The sequence below is a fragment of the Macaca fascicularis genome, chromosome 4 (genome assembly GCF_037993035.2).
Source record: "Macaca fascicularis isolate 582-1 chromosome 4, T2T-MFA8v1.1".
NCBI lineage: Eukaryota > Metazoa > Chordata > Mammalia > Primates > Cercopithecidae > Macaca > Macaca fascicularis.
In genome coordinates, this window is record NC_088378.1 from 48,447,706 (window position 1) to 48,461,376 (window position 13,671).

Below are 13,671 nucleotides of genomic sequence, written 5' to 3' on the forward strand. Positions count from 1 at the left end.
TGACCCAAGGCCCAAGAGATCCCTCACCCCTTCCATTGCGAGAAGACAGAGAGAAATTGTCCATGACCTAGAAAGCAGATGTATGGCCTTGATCTTGGACTTCCCAACCTCCGGACCTGTGGGAATTTCTCTTGTTTATAAGGCACTCAGTTTATGGTGTTTTTGTTACAGCAGAAGAAATAGACTAAGACACACAGTTAGAATGCCTAATGTTCTAAAGTTCTGTGAGATGTATGGTGTCCATCTCCACCATGGGGTTATACATGCCGGCTCTGTGACCAGCCCTCACCTTGCTGCATGGGATTGGTTAAGCCCTGCAATGCTTGCCTCTGCAACTGTCTGTTTTCTTTGCTTTCTTTATTGATGAATGTTCTCTGCTGATTGATTCTTCTTTCTTTCTCCCTTTCTTTCTCTCTCTCTTTATCGCTTCCTTCCTTTCTTTCTCTCCCTTTTCTCTTTTGAGGCAGGGTCTCACTCTTGTCACTCAGGCTGGAGTGCAGTGGCACAATCACAGCTCACTGTAGCCTCAACTTCCAGGACTCAGGTGATACTCTCACCTCAGCCTCGTAAGTAGCTGGAACTACAGGCATGTGCCACCATGCCAGGCTAATTTTTTGTATTTTTAATAGAGATGGGGTTTTGCTATATTGCCCAAGCTGGTCTGAAACTCCTGAGTTCAAGCGATTCTTCTACTTTGGCTTCCTTAAGTGCTGGGATTACAGGTGTAAACTACGGCAACCAGCCTGATTCTTCATTCTTTACACGTCATTAACTTTAATCAGGTTACTGCCACATAAGGCCTGAGAGTAATTCTGTCTCTTTATCAAGGTGACTTTACACAGCTCTCCTCTGGTTTGTTATTAGTGAGTTTATGTTTGCCTCTCAGAGGATAATTTTTTAAATTATCATTGTTGTTTCTTCAGGTATGAAAAATATTTTTACTTGTAAAATACAGAAAAACATAAAGTATAAAAATCATTCATAATTTCACCACCTAGTTGGAACTTAATTATGTTTTCTTGGGCCAGGTGTGGTAGATCATGCCTGTAATCCCAGCATTTTGGGAAGCCAAGAAGAAGAATCACTGGAGGCCAGGAATTCAAGACCAGCCTGAGAAATATAGCAAGATCTCATCTATACAAAAAATTTAAAAGTTAGCTGGGCGTAGTGGCTTGCACCTGTAGATCTAGCTACTCAGGAGGCTGAGGCAGGAGGATTGCTTGAGCCCAGGAGTCTGAGGCTGCACTGAGCTATGATCATGACACTGCACTCTAGCCTGGGCAACAGGGAGAGACTCTGCCTCAAAAAAAAAAAAAAAATTATTTTCTTTACTTACAACGTTTGTTTCTAGGTGGCTATGAGTATTCTGCTTTTAAAAACAACTTTAATGAGATACTATTTACATAGCATACAATTTACCTAGTTTAAGTATACAATTCAGGCCAGGTGCAGTGGCTGATGCCTGTAATCCCAGCACTCTGGGAGGCCGAGGCAGTCGGGTCACTTGAGGCCAGGAGTTTGAGACCACCCCGGTCAACATGGTGAAACCCCATCTGTACTAAAAATACAAAAATTAGCTAGGTGTAGTGCTGCATGCCTGTAATCCCAGCTATTTGGGAGATTGAGGCAGGAGAATTGCTTGAATCCAGGAGGCAGAGGTTGCAGTGAGCTGAGATCACGTCACTGCACTCCAGCCTAGGCAACAGAGTGAGATTCTACCTCAAAAAAAAAAAAAAAAAACCAAAAACAAAAAACACAAAAAACACTCACTAAATTGTGTGTGTGTGTGTGTGTGTGTGTGTGTGTATATATATATATATTTTTTTTGAGACTGCAGTCTCACTCTGTCAGCCACTGGATTGCAGTGGCACGATCTTGGCTCACTGCAACCTCCACCTCCCGAGTTGAAGCAATTTTCCTGGCTCAGCCTCCTGAGTAGTTGGGATTACAGTTGTGCACTATCACACCTGGCTAATTTTTATATTTTTTTATTTTTTTGTTGTCAGGTTTTTGTTTTTTTTTTTTTTGAGATGGAATTTGACTCTTGTTGCCCAGGCTGGAGTGCAATGCAGTGATCTCGACTCACTGCAACCTCCACCTTCACTATTATAAATAATGTTGCTGTGAACATTTATGTGCAAGTCTTTGTGTGGGTCTATATCATCATTTCTCTGGGTCAATATCCAGAAGTGGAATTGCTGTATTGTATGGTAAAATTATGTTATTGTTTTTCGAGATAGGGTCTCACTCTGTTGCCCAGGCTGGGGTGCAATGGCAAGATCATAGCCTACTGTAGTCTTGAACTCTTGGGCTCAAGCAATCCTCCCTCCTCATTCTCCCGAAGTGCTGGGATTACAAGCATGAGCTACGATACCAGGCAGTTAAATTGATGTTTAATTTTTAAAGAAAACTGCCAGACTCTTTTGAAAAGTAGCCCTATCATTTAAAATTCCCATTAGCAGTGTAGAGTATTCCATTTTCTTCACATTATTGCCCACACTTGGTATTGTCTGACTTTTTGATTATAGTCATTCTAGTGGGTAGCTCATTGTGGTTTTAATTTCCATTTTCCTAATAATTAATGATGTTGATCATCTTTTCATGTGCATGTTAGTTACTTGCATATTTTCTTTGCTGGTATGTCCATCCATTCTTTTGTCTTAAAAATTGAGTTTTTAAAATTGTTGATTTGAAGAAGTTCTTTATATATTCTAGATACTAGTCATTTGTTAAATATATGACTTGAAAATATTTTCCCCCATTCTGTGGCTTATCTTTTCATTTTCTTTTAAAAAAATTTAAAAATTTATTTTATTTTTTAGAGGTGAGGTGTCACTCTGTTGCTCAGGCTGGAGTACAGTGGCATCTTTTTAGCTTGCTGTATCCTTGAAGTCCTGGGCTAAAGTGATCCTCCTGCCTCAGCCTCCCAAGCAGTTGAGACTACAGGCACATGCCACTATGGCTGGTTAATTTTAAATTTTTTGTAGAGATATGTCCTCTCCATCTTGCCTAGGATGATCTTGAACTGCTGGCCTTAAGCATTCTCTCTCCTAGGCCTCCAAAAGTGCTGAGATTACAGGCATGAGCCAAGACAGCCTGGCCCTTTTCATTTCCTTAATGGTGTCTTTTGAAGTGCAAAAAGTTCTTCCTTTCTTCCTTTCTTCCTTTCTTTCTTTCGAGATGGAATCTCCGTCTGTTGCCCAGGTTGGAGTGCAGTGGCGCAATCTCGGCTCACTGCAACCTCTGCCTCCCAGGTTCAAGCGATTCTTCTGCTTCAGCCTCCCTAGTAGCTGGGACTACAGGCATGTGCCACCACACCTGGCTAGTTTTTGTATACCTAGTAGAGACGGGGTTTCACTGTATTGGCCAGGCTGGTCTCAAACTCCTGACCTTGTGATCCACCCGCCTTGGCCTCCCAAAGTGCTGGAATTACAGGCGTGAGCCACCGCACCTGGCCAAAATAATTTTTTACTTTTAATTTTTGTGGGTACATAGTAGGTATATATATTTATGGAGTACATGAGGGATTTTAATACAGGCATGTAATGCATAATAATCACATCAGGGTAAATGGGATATCCATCACCTCAAGCATTTATTCTTTGTGTTACAAACAAACCAGTTATACCCTTTGAGTTATTTTTAAATATACTATAAAGTTATTATTGATTATAATCACCCTGTTGCACTACCAAATACAAGACTTTATTCATTTTTTCTAAGTATTTTTTGTACCCATTAACAATCCCCATTTTCCCCCCATCCCTCCACTATCCTTCCCAGCCTCTGGTAACCATCCTTCCACCCTCTATATCCATGAGTTCAATTCTTTTTATTTTTAGCTCCCACGAATAAGTGAGAACATGCGAAGTTTGTCTTTCTGTGCCTGGCTTATTTTACTTAGTGACTTTCAGTTCCATCCATGTTGCTGCAAATGACAGGATCTGAATCATACTTCATTGTGTATATGTACCACATTTTCTTTATCCATTCATCTATTAATGAAAACTTGGGTTGCTTCCTGATACAGTTTGGCTCCATGTCCCCACCCAGGTCTTACTTTGAATTGTAATAATCCCCATGTGTCAAGGGCAGGACCAGGTGGAGATAATTGGATCATGGGGGCAGTTTCCCCCATGCCATTCTAGTGATAATGAGTGAGTCTCACGTGTTCCAATGGTTTTATAAGCATCTGACATTTCCCCTGGTTGCACTCACTCCATCCTGCCACCCTGTGAAGAAGGCGCCTGCTTCTCCTTTGCCTTGTGCCATGATTGTAAGTTTCCTGAGGCCTCCCCAGCCATGTGGAACTGTAAGTCAATTAAACCTCTTTCCTTTATAAATTACCCAGTCTCTGGTATTTCTTCATAGCAGTGTGAGGATGGACTAATACTCTTCCAAATCTTGGGTACTGTGAATAGTGCTGCAATAAATATGAAAGTGCAGATATATCTTTGATATACTGATTTCCTTTCTTTGGGGTATATGCTTAGCCGCAGGATTGCTGGATTGTGTGGTACCTATATTTTAAGTTTTTTGAGGAGTTTCGAAATTGTTCCCCATAGTGGTTTTACTAATTTACATTCCTACCAACAGTGTACAAGGTTTCCCTTTTCTCCACATCTTCAACAGCATTTTTTATTGCCCGTCTTTTGAATAAAAACCATTTTAACTGTGGTGAGATAATATTTCCTTGTAGTATTGATTTGCATTTCTCTGATGATCAATGATGTTGAGCACCTTTTCATAAACCTGTTTGCTATTTGTATGTCTTCTTTTAGTAATATCTATTCAGATCTTTTGCCCATTTTTGATTGAATTATTAGATTGTTTCCTGTAAAGTTGTTTGAGCTCATTATATATTCTTGTTATTAATTCCTTATCAGATGGGTAGTTTGCAAATGTTTTCTCTCATTCTGTGGGTTGCCTCTTCACTTTGTTGTTGTTTGTGTCTTTTGCTGTGCAGAAGTTCTTAACTTGATGTGATCCCATTTGTCCATTTTTGCTTTGGTTGCCTGTGCTTGTGGGGTATTACTCAAGAAATATTTGCCCACTGCCCAGTGTTTTCTTTTAGTAGTTTCATCATTTGAGGTCCTAGATTTAGGTCTAGATTTAAGAGTTTTCTCAATGTTTTCTTTTAGTAGTTTCATGGTTTGAGGTCCTAGATTTAGGTCTTTAATCCATCTTGATTTTTGTATATGGCTAGAGATACGGGTCTATTTTCATTCTTCCACATATGGATATTCCATTTTCCCAGCTCTATTTATTGAATATTGTCTTTTCATCAATGTTCTTGGCATCTTTGTTGAAAATGAGTTCACTGGAGATGTATGAATTTGTTTCTGGGCTCTCCATCTTGTTCCATTGGTCTATGTGTCTGTTTTCATTCCAGTATTAACACTGTTTTGGTTACTATAGCTCTGTGGTATAATTTGAAGTCAGGTAATGTGATTCTTCCAGTTTTCTTCTTTTTGCTCAGGATAGCTTTGGCTAATCTAGGTCTTTTGTGTTCCATATAAATTTTAGGATTCATTTTTCCATTTCTGTGAAGAATGTAATTGGTGTTTTTATAGGGATGGCATTGAATCAGTAGATTGCTTTGGGTAGTACGGACATTTTAACAATATTGATTCTTCCAATCCATGAACATGGAATATCTTTCTATTATTTTGTGTCCTCTTTAGTTTCTTTCATCAGTGTTTCATAGTTTTCATTGAGAGATCTTTCATTTCTTTGGTTAAATTAATTCCTAGATAATTAATTTTATGTGCATCTATTGTAAATGGGATTACTTTCTTGATTTCTTTTTCAGATTGTTCACTGTTGGCAAATAGAAATGCTACTGATTTCTGTATGTTGATTTGGTATCCTGCAACTTTACTGAATTTGTTTGTCAATTCTAATAATTTTCTGGAGGAGTCCTTAGGCTTTTTCAAATATAAGATCATATCATCTGCAAGCAAGGATAATTCGATTTCTTCCTTTCCAATTTGGATGCCCTTTATTTCTTTTTCTTGTCCGACTGCTCTAGCTAGGACTTTCAGTATTATGCTGAATAACAGTGGTGACAGCGGGCATCCTTGTCATGTTCCAGATATTAGAGGAAAGTTTTTCAGTTTTTCCTCATTCAGTGTGATACTAGTCATGGGTCTGTCATAGACGTCCTTTATTATGTTGAGATATGTTCCTTCTATCCCCAGTTTTTTAAAGATTTTTGTCATGAACAGATATTGAACTTTATCATATGCTTTTTCAGCATCAATTGAAACGTTCATATGATTTTTGTCCTTTATTCTGTTGATATGATATATCACATTGGTTGATTTGTGTGTGTTAAACCATCCTTGAATCTCTGGGATAAATCCTATCTATCATGATGAATGATCTTTTTAATGTGTTGTTGAATTCGGTTTGCTAGTATTTTGTTGAGGATTTTTGCATCAATATTCTTCAGGGATGTTGGCCTGTGGTTTTCTTTCTTTACTTTTCTGTCTTTTTGTTTTGTTTTGTTTTGATGTTTCTTTGTCTGGTTTTGGCATCAGGGTCATACTGGCACCATAGAATGAATTAGAAAGTATTCCCTCCTCTGTTTTTCAGAATAGTTTGAGTAGGATTGGTATTAGTTCCTCTTTAAATGTTTGGTAGAATTCAGCAGGGAAGCGAAGCCATTGAATCCTAGACTTTTGCTTGCTAACAGACTTTGTATTATGGTTTCAATCTCATTACCTGTTATTGTTCTATTCAGGTTTTGGATTGAAGAACTTCCTTTAGCATTTCTTGAAGGACAAGTCTGGTGTTGATGAAATCCCTCAGCTTTTGTTTGTTTGGAAAAGTCTTTTTTTTTTTTTTTTTTTTTTTGAGATGGAGTCTCGCTCTGTTGCCCAGGTTGGAGTGCAGTGGCACGATCTTGGCTCCCTGCAACCTCTACCTCCCAGGTTGAAGCGATTCTCCTTCCTCAGCCTCCCAAGTAGCAGGGATTACGGGCGCCCACCACCATGCCCAGCTAATTTTTGTATTTTTAGTAGAGACAGGGTTCTGCCATGTTGGCCAGGCTGGTCTTGAACTCCTGACCTCAGGTGATCCACCCACCTCAGCCTCCCAAAGTGCTGGGATTACAAGCGTGAGCCACTGCACCTGGCCAGAAAAGTCTTTATTTGTCCTTCATGTTCGAAGGATATTTTTTGCTAGATATACTACTCTAGGGTAAAAGTTTTCTTCTCTCAGCCACTCTTTCCTGGCCTGTAAAGTTTCCACTAAGAAGTCTGCTGCCAGACGTATAGGAGCTCCCTTATATGTTATTTCCTTTATCTTGCTGCTTTTGGGATGCTTTTTTTATCCTTGACCTTTGGGAGTTGAGTATTAAATGCCTTGAGATAGTCTTCTTTGGGTTAAATCTGCTTGGTGTTCTATAATCTTCTTTTACTTGAATGTTGATATCTTTCCATAGGTTTGGGGAGTTCTCTGTTATCATCCCTTTGAATAAACTTTCTACCCTTATATCTTTATCTCTTCCTCTACCTTCTCTTTAAGACCAATAACTCTTAGATTTGCCCTTCTGAAACTGTTTTCTACATCTTGTAGGTGTGGTTCATTCTTTTTCTTTTTCTTTTTTTTTTTTTTTGTCTCCTCTGACTGTATATTTTCAAATAACCTGTCTTCAAACTCATCAATTCTTTCTTCTGCTTGATCAAGTTTGCTATTAAGAGATTTAGATGCATTCTTCAGTATGTTAATTGCATTTTTTCAACTCTAGGATTTCTGCTTGATTCTTTTAAATTATTTCAATCTGTTAAATTTATGATAGAATCCCAAATTTCCTCTCTGTGTTATCTTGAATTTCTTTGAGTTTTCTCAAAACAGCTATTTTGAATTCTCTGTCTGAAAGGTCACATACCTGTTTCTCCAGGATTTGTCTTGGTGCTTGTGGATGTTCATTGGAGTCTGGGCATTGAAAAGTTCAGTACTTATTGTAGTCTTTGTAGTCTGGACTTGTTTGTGTCCACAAACAAGCCACTTGTTTGTGGCTTCCCAGGTATTTGAAGGGACTTGGTCCCCAAGCCAAATAATCCTGTGGTTCTTGCAGACTCATAGAGGTACTAACTTGGTGGTGTTGGATAAGATCAAGTATTCTCTGGATTACCAGGCAAGAAACTCTTGTTCTCTTCCCTTACTTTCTCTCCGACAGAGTCTGTCCCTCTCTCTTTCTCTTGCTCTCTCTCTCTGTCTCTGCTGAACTGCCTGGGTTGAGAGTGGGGAGACACAAGCACCCCTGTGGCCACCACCACTGGGACTGTGCTTGGTCAGATCTGAAGCCAGCACAGCACTGGGTCTCACCCAAGGCCAGGTTTAACCCCTACCTGGCTACTGCCTGTGTCTGTTCAAGGCCCTGGGGCTCTATGATCAGCAGTTGGTGAAACCAGCCAGGCTTGGGTCCTACTCTTCAGGGTGGCAAATTCTCTCAGGCCCCAGGCAGGTCCAGAGATGGCATCCAGCAGCCAGGAACTGGAGTCATTAGAAATCTACCTGGTACTCTATTCTATTGAGGCTAAGCTGGCACAAAAAACCATGAAACAAGGTCCTTCTCACTATTGCCTCCCCTTTCCACAGGCAGGTGGCACTCTCCCTGTGGCCACCACCACCACAGTCCCACCGGGTACTGCCAAGTTACCACCAATGTTCACTTAACGCCCAAGGCATTCAATCAGCTTTTGATGAATGCTGCCAGGCCTAGGACTCACCCTTCAGGGCAGTGGGTTTCCCTCTGGTCTGGGGCAGGTCCAGAAATGCTGCCCAAGAGCCAAGTCTTGGAATTGGGGACCCCAAGAGCCCGCCTGGTGCTCTAGTCCACTGTAGTTGAGCTGATACCTGAAGACTCTTCGAGACTCACCCAAGGCTCATGGCTTACTAGCTGGGTATTGCTGCTGGTTTTTGATAGCCCAAGGGCTCCTTAGTCAGCAAATGATAAATCTTGCCAGGACTGGGTCCTTCCCTTCAAGGCAGCAGGTTCCCTTCTGGCCCAGGGTGTGACTAGACACATTGTCTGGGAGCTAGGACCTGGAATGGTGGCCTTATGACTCTCCCTGCTGCCCTATCCTTTAATGGCTGAGCTACTATCCAAGATACAAGACAAAGTCCTCTTTTCTCTTTGCTCTCTTCTGCTTAAGCAGAAAAAAAGAGTCACTTTTGTTGCTGCAAGCTGTGCTGTCTGGGGTTACGGGAGGGGTGGAACAAGCACTTCCTTAGCCACTCTGACTGGTGTTCTAGGTCCACTGGCTCTGTGTCCAGCACAGCACTAGTGCTTGCTTAGGAATTGTAGCTCTTGTGGCCTAGATGCATTTCAAGTTTATTTAGGACCTCAGAGCATTTTAGCCCTTGATGCTTGCCAAGGTCAAGTTCTGACTCCTCGGATGGGCGATTTCCCTCTGGCTAGGGCTGGTCTAGACTCTCCCTTCATAGGCAGGCATCAACAGAGTTTAACCTGGTTTTGCTTTGACAGGGCAGCACTAAGTTCACAGCAGGGTCCCACAATCGCTGTGCTCTCCTCCTTCAAGCACACAGATTCTCTCTCCATGCTACGCAGCCCTGCCAGGGGACAGGGGAGGGGTGGTGTCAGCAATTCAAGACTGTGCTTCCTCCCCTCTTCAGTGCCTCTTTCAGCAATTTAAAGTTGAAACCAGGTTCTGTGGTTTCCACCTGATTTTTGCGTGGAGAGAGTTGTTAAATGGGTGCTTTTTGTGTGTAGGTAGTTGTTAAATTGGTGTTCCTGTTGGGTGGACAAAAGCTTCTATTTGGCCATGTGGTTCAGTCCTCTTCCTTGATTACTGCAGTTATATGAAGTTATATGAAGTTTTGAAGTCGGAAACTTTGTCTTTTTGCTTTTTAAATTATAACCACCACATGGTATGGCTTTTCTATTTCCTTTCTTGCTGTGAGCTCCCATACCTGGTTGCTATCAGTGTAAGCAATTATATAACTATCTCTTCTTTTAAAACCAGCTCATCTTCATTATATGCTTTGGTCTGGAAACCAAGAAACAATGTTTTACGTTGATGTAATGTCCCCACCATGCACAGGCTACCAGCACAGAGAGAAGATAGAAATAACAGCTCCTGATAGTTTTCAAATGGAGAATACTCTATCTCACTTACTCCCATGTTGACATATAAAGTTCATAACAAAGGAAGCGATTGTCTTGCTTTATTCTCTGGTCATACCTCACCCAGTATACTGAGTTTTTATCTGGACATCATTATATGAATTTTTCTAGTAAACACAACTTGCTTTTCCTCTGGGACATGAATTCTATCCCCATGTAAAGCCCTGTACTGCTGATAAAGTTGTCTTTACTCCTTGCTTCTGACCAATCAGGATATTGCACTCCTTTGCTGAGAGTAATTGGTCCAGGAGAAAGCATCTGACACGTTCAGAGCTCCTGAGATGCAGTGAGACTTTTTCTGGGATTTCTGAGAGATTCCCATCCTTCTGTACTAGACTTGAGGTTGTAAGAAGGTAAGTCTGGACCTCTTTAACCATCTTGCTATGCTGAATGAAATGCCTGCCTAGATGTAGGCCCTTCTTAGGAGAAAACAGAGCTAGGAGAGAAGAGAGACAGTGAATATTGATTCTTGGGTCTTCTGTGAGCCCCTGTATCAAATCATGCCTTCAGTGAATCTTACTCTGGAGATTTAAACTATGCAAGCTAGCTTAAACTAGGTTTTCTGCCACATGCAACCAAAATAGTTTTAATTGATTCACACGGTTTAAGAGAGACACTGATAAATTAGAACAAGCCCAGAAAAGAATGGCCAGGGGGTGAGTATGATCAGAATTGTGTCAGAGGGGGAAAATTGAAGGCTGTTTGGCTTGATGAAAGGAGGTCTAGTGTGTATGTGTCCCAAGAGACAAAGAATGATAATGGTGTGGGGGTGGATACTAAACATAGAGTCATTTTCCAATATGTAAGAGGGTTTCAGTGTAGAGAGTGATTAGATTTGTTCCACTGGGCTCCAGGGAGATAAATTGGAATTAATAATAGGAAGATCCTGAAAACAGATTTCAACTAAAAGTGTTAAAATTTTAACAGTTTAACCTTTCCTAAAATGGAATAAATTGCACTAATAATATGTCTGCTGTGTCTAGAAGGGTTTTAAGTGACTTATCAGAGATATTGCAGAGTGGATTCAAGCAACTTAATGGATGATGCTTTTGGAACTTCAGTTATTTGAATATGAGCTTCACAATTTTTGCCATATGGTAAAGACATAAGTTGTACCACTTTTTGTGGAATATTTTCTTTGCATCAGCCCCCTTTTATGTCTAAATAAGTTTATTTTAAGATGAAACTTTAAATCACTACTATAAATGAAAAACAAGTACCAATGACCAAAAATAAATAAAATAAAACAATGGGCCAAGCGCGGTGGCTCACGCCTCTAATCCCAGCACTTTGAGAGGCTGAGGCAGGCAGATCACAAGATCAGGAGATCAAGACCATCCTGGCTAACGCAGGGAAACCCTGTCTCTACTAACAATACAAAAATTAGCTGGACATGGTAGCATGTGCCTATAGTCCCAGCTACTCAGGAGGCTGAGGCAGGAGAATTGCTTGAACCCGGGAGGTGGAGGTTGCAGTGAGCCGAGATTGTGCCACTGCACTCCAGCCTGGGCCCAGAGCGAGACTCGGCCTCAAAAAAAAAAAAAAAGTTATTCAGATCTAAATAGCAAAAATATACCTGTGATCTAGTTTCTCTTTGTTAAATGAGACATTAATACTTGAAGCTATGATAACACGCTGATCATTTCTCTTTCTGTGTTCCAATGAATTGAAAGACAATTGAATGGGAAATCATCTCACTAAGCAATTTTACATTTATAATATGCCTATGTGCCACCTAAAATCATCAATCTATTTACACATTCTCAAAGCCCACAGTATGGATGTGATTCACACTAGTGCTTCCTAATCTTTTCACAACTTGTCACACACACAGAACTATATTTGTTGGCACACTGGGGTAAACTAAGGCAGCTGCTCATCATGTGAGTTAACTGGCCTAAGGGAGCTAACTCCAGCCCAGGCAGCACCCCCACCCCACCTGCAGCAGATAAGATGGATATATTGTCACACTGGTAAATGTCCCAATTAATGTTCCATTGAGAGTTCTTTCTATGAGTCTATAGTTCTATACTATTAACTCTTTTAAGTATCTGCTTCAAACACTCCTTGAAGTAATTTCTTTTTTAGCATATGTCTGAGAGCTCACAGGCTGACTAAAGACCATCTCTACACCTTCTGGAAAATTCTCTCGTGAGATATTTTGTATCTCCCTTTACACATATAACAGAGGAGTGGCACTGAAATCAAGTTGCTACGCTACAACAGGAAAGCAAATCCCCCTTGCTCCCTGACCACCAAATGAAACCAAAGACAGCTTCTTGGATTTATGCTACCCTTTTCTCTAAATGATACACTGGAAAATTTGACTCAGTAAATAAGTGTGTGTGTGTTTAAAGAAGCCTTCTTCATGATCTTCTAATCTTATATGTAGAAATGCACTTTAATTCTGAAAACAATTGGTTCATTCCAAACCAAACAGACAATCAGGTAGAGCACAATTGTGTTTAAGAGCAGTAGCTGGGGCTGCCTTATTTGGAAGAATTTGGAGTGTTGTTTGGGCTCTCTGCAGCGCTTTGACTGGAGAACATCTGATACCAATTTACAGATTCCATGATTCATTAAAGGATTTTGGTTTGTTCCTATTCCTTTAGTCCTCTGTAGTTATCCTAAAGATTTCCCCACAAACAGATTTCAGTATTTTCCTGAATGGAGATATTATTTCTCTGAGTTTATTTGTGTGCGTATGTGTTCTGTGTAGTCTTTTTTTTTTTTTTCCTAGTTGTGGTGATTTATGTTACTGGTATGAGTCTTTCAAGTTCCTTTCTTGGGTGGGAGATCATTTTTGGCTTCAAACTAGAATGTCCCAGAATAACTGCTGGTTAAAAGACTTTTTGTGTATTGCAGTTTTAAGGAAGTCTCATGGTTGAAGTTGAGATCTATCTATAGACACCAAATAGAGTAGGAATATTTATATCCCTGATTTCTACTCAAGGATTCCCATTATTTCAAAAACACATTTAGCCCAATTCTCCACTCAAGCCTGGAAGAAGCAAAGCGGTGGGTGGCATCTAACGACATTATAGTAAGAGGCAGGATCATAATTCTCAGTACATTTCAATCACGTTTCAATCTCCTGGGGACCTTGTTAAAATGCAGATCCTGATTCAGAAGGTTGAGAATTGGGCCTGAGAAGTTTTTTTTTCAAATGAATTCCCGGCTGATGCTGGTACTGCTGGGTCTATATAGTATTTCCCAAATTTGCCTGAATCTGACTCACCTGGGGTGGTTGTTGTACATGCAGACTACCAAATCATTCCCTTAGGAATTCTGATTCAGAAGCCTGAGCTGAGATTTTTAATAACCCTGCCTTCCAAGAGCCCCTCCATCCTCTGGTTCCAAGCTAGTACTTCAACGGATTTGATGGCACTCCTCTACTACTCCGGGCAGTTTCCTCCTTTCTCCCCCTACCTCCCACTCCTCTCCTTTTCTTCCTTCCTTTTTTCCTTGCTCAATATTTGTTGGGCATCTCCTGTGTTAAATGCTGGGACAGTTCT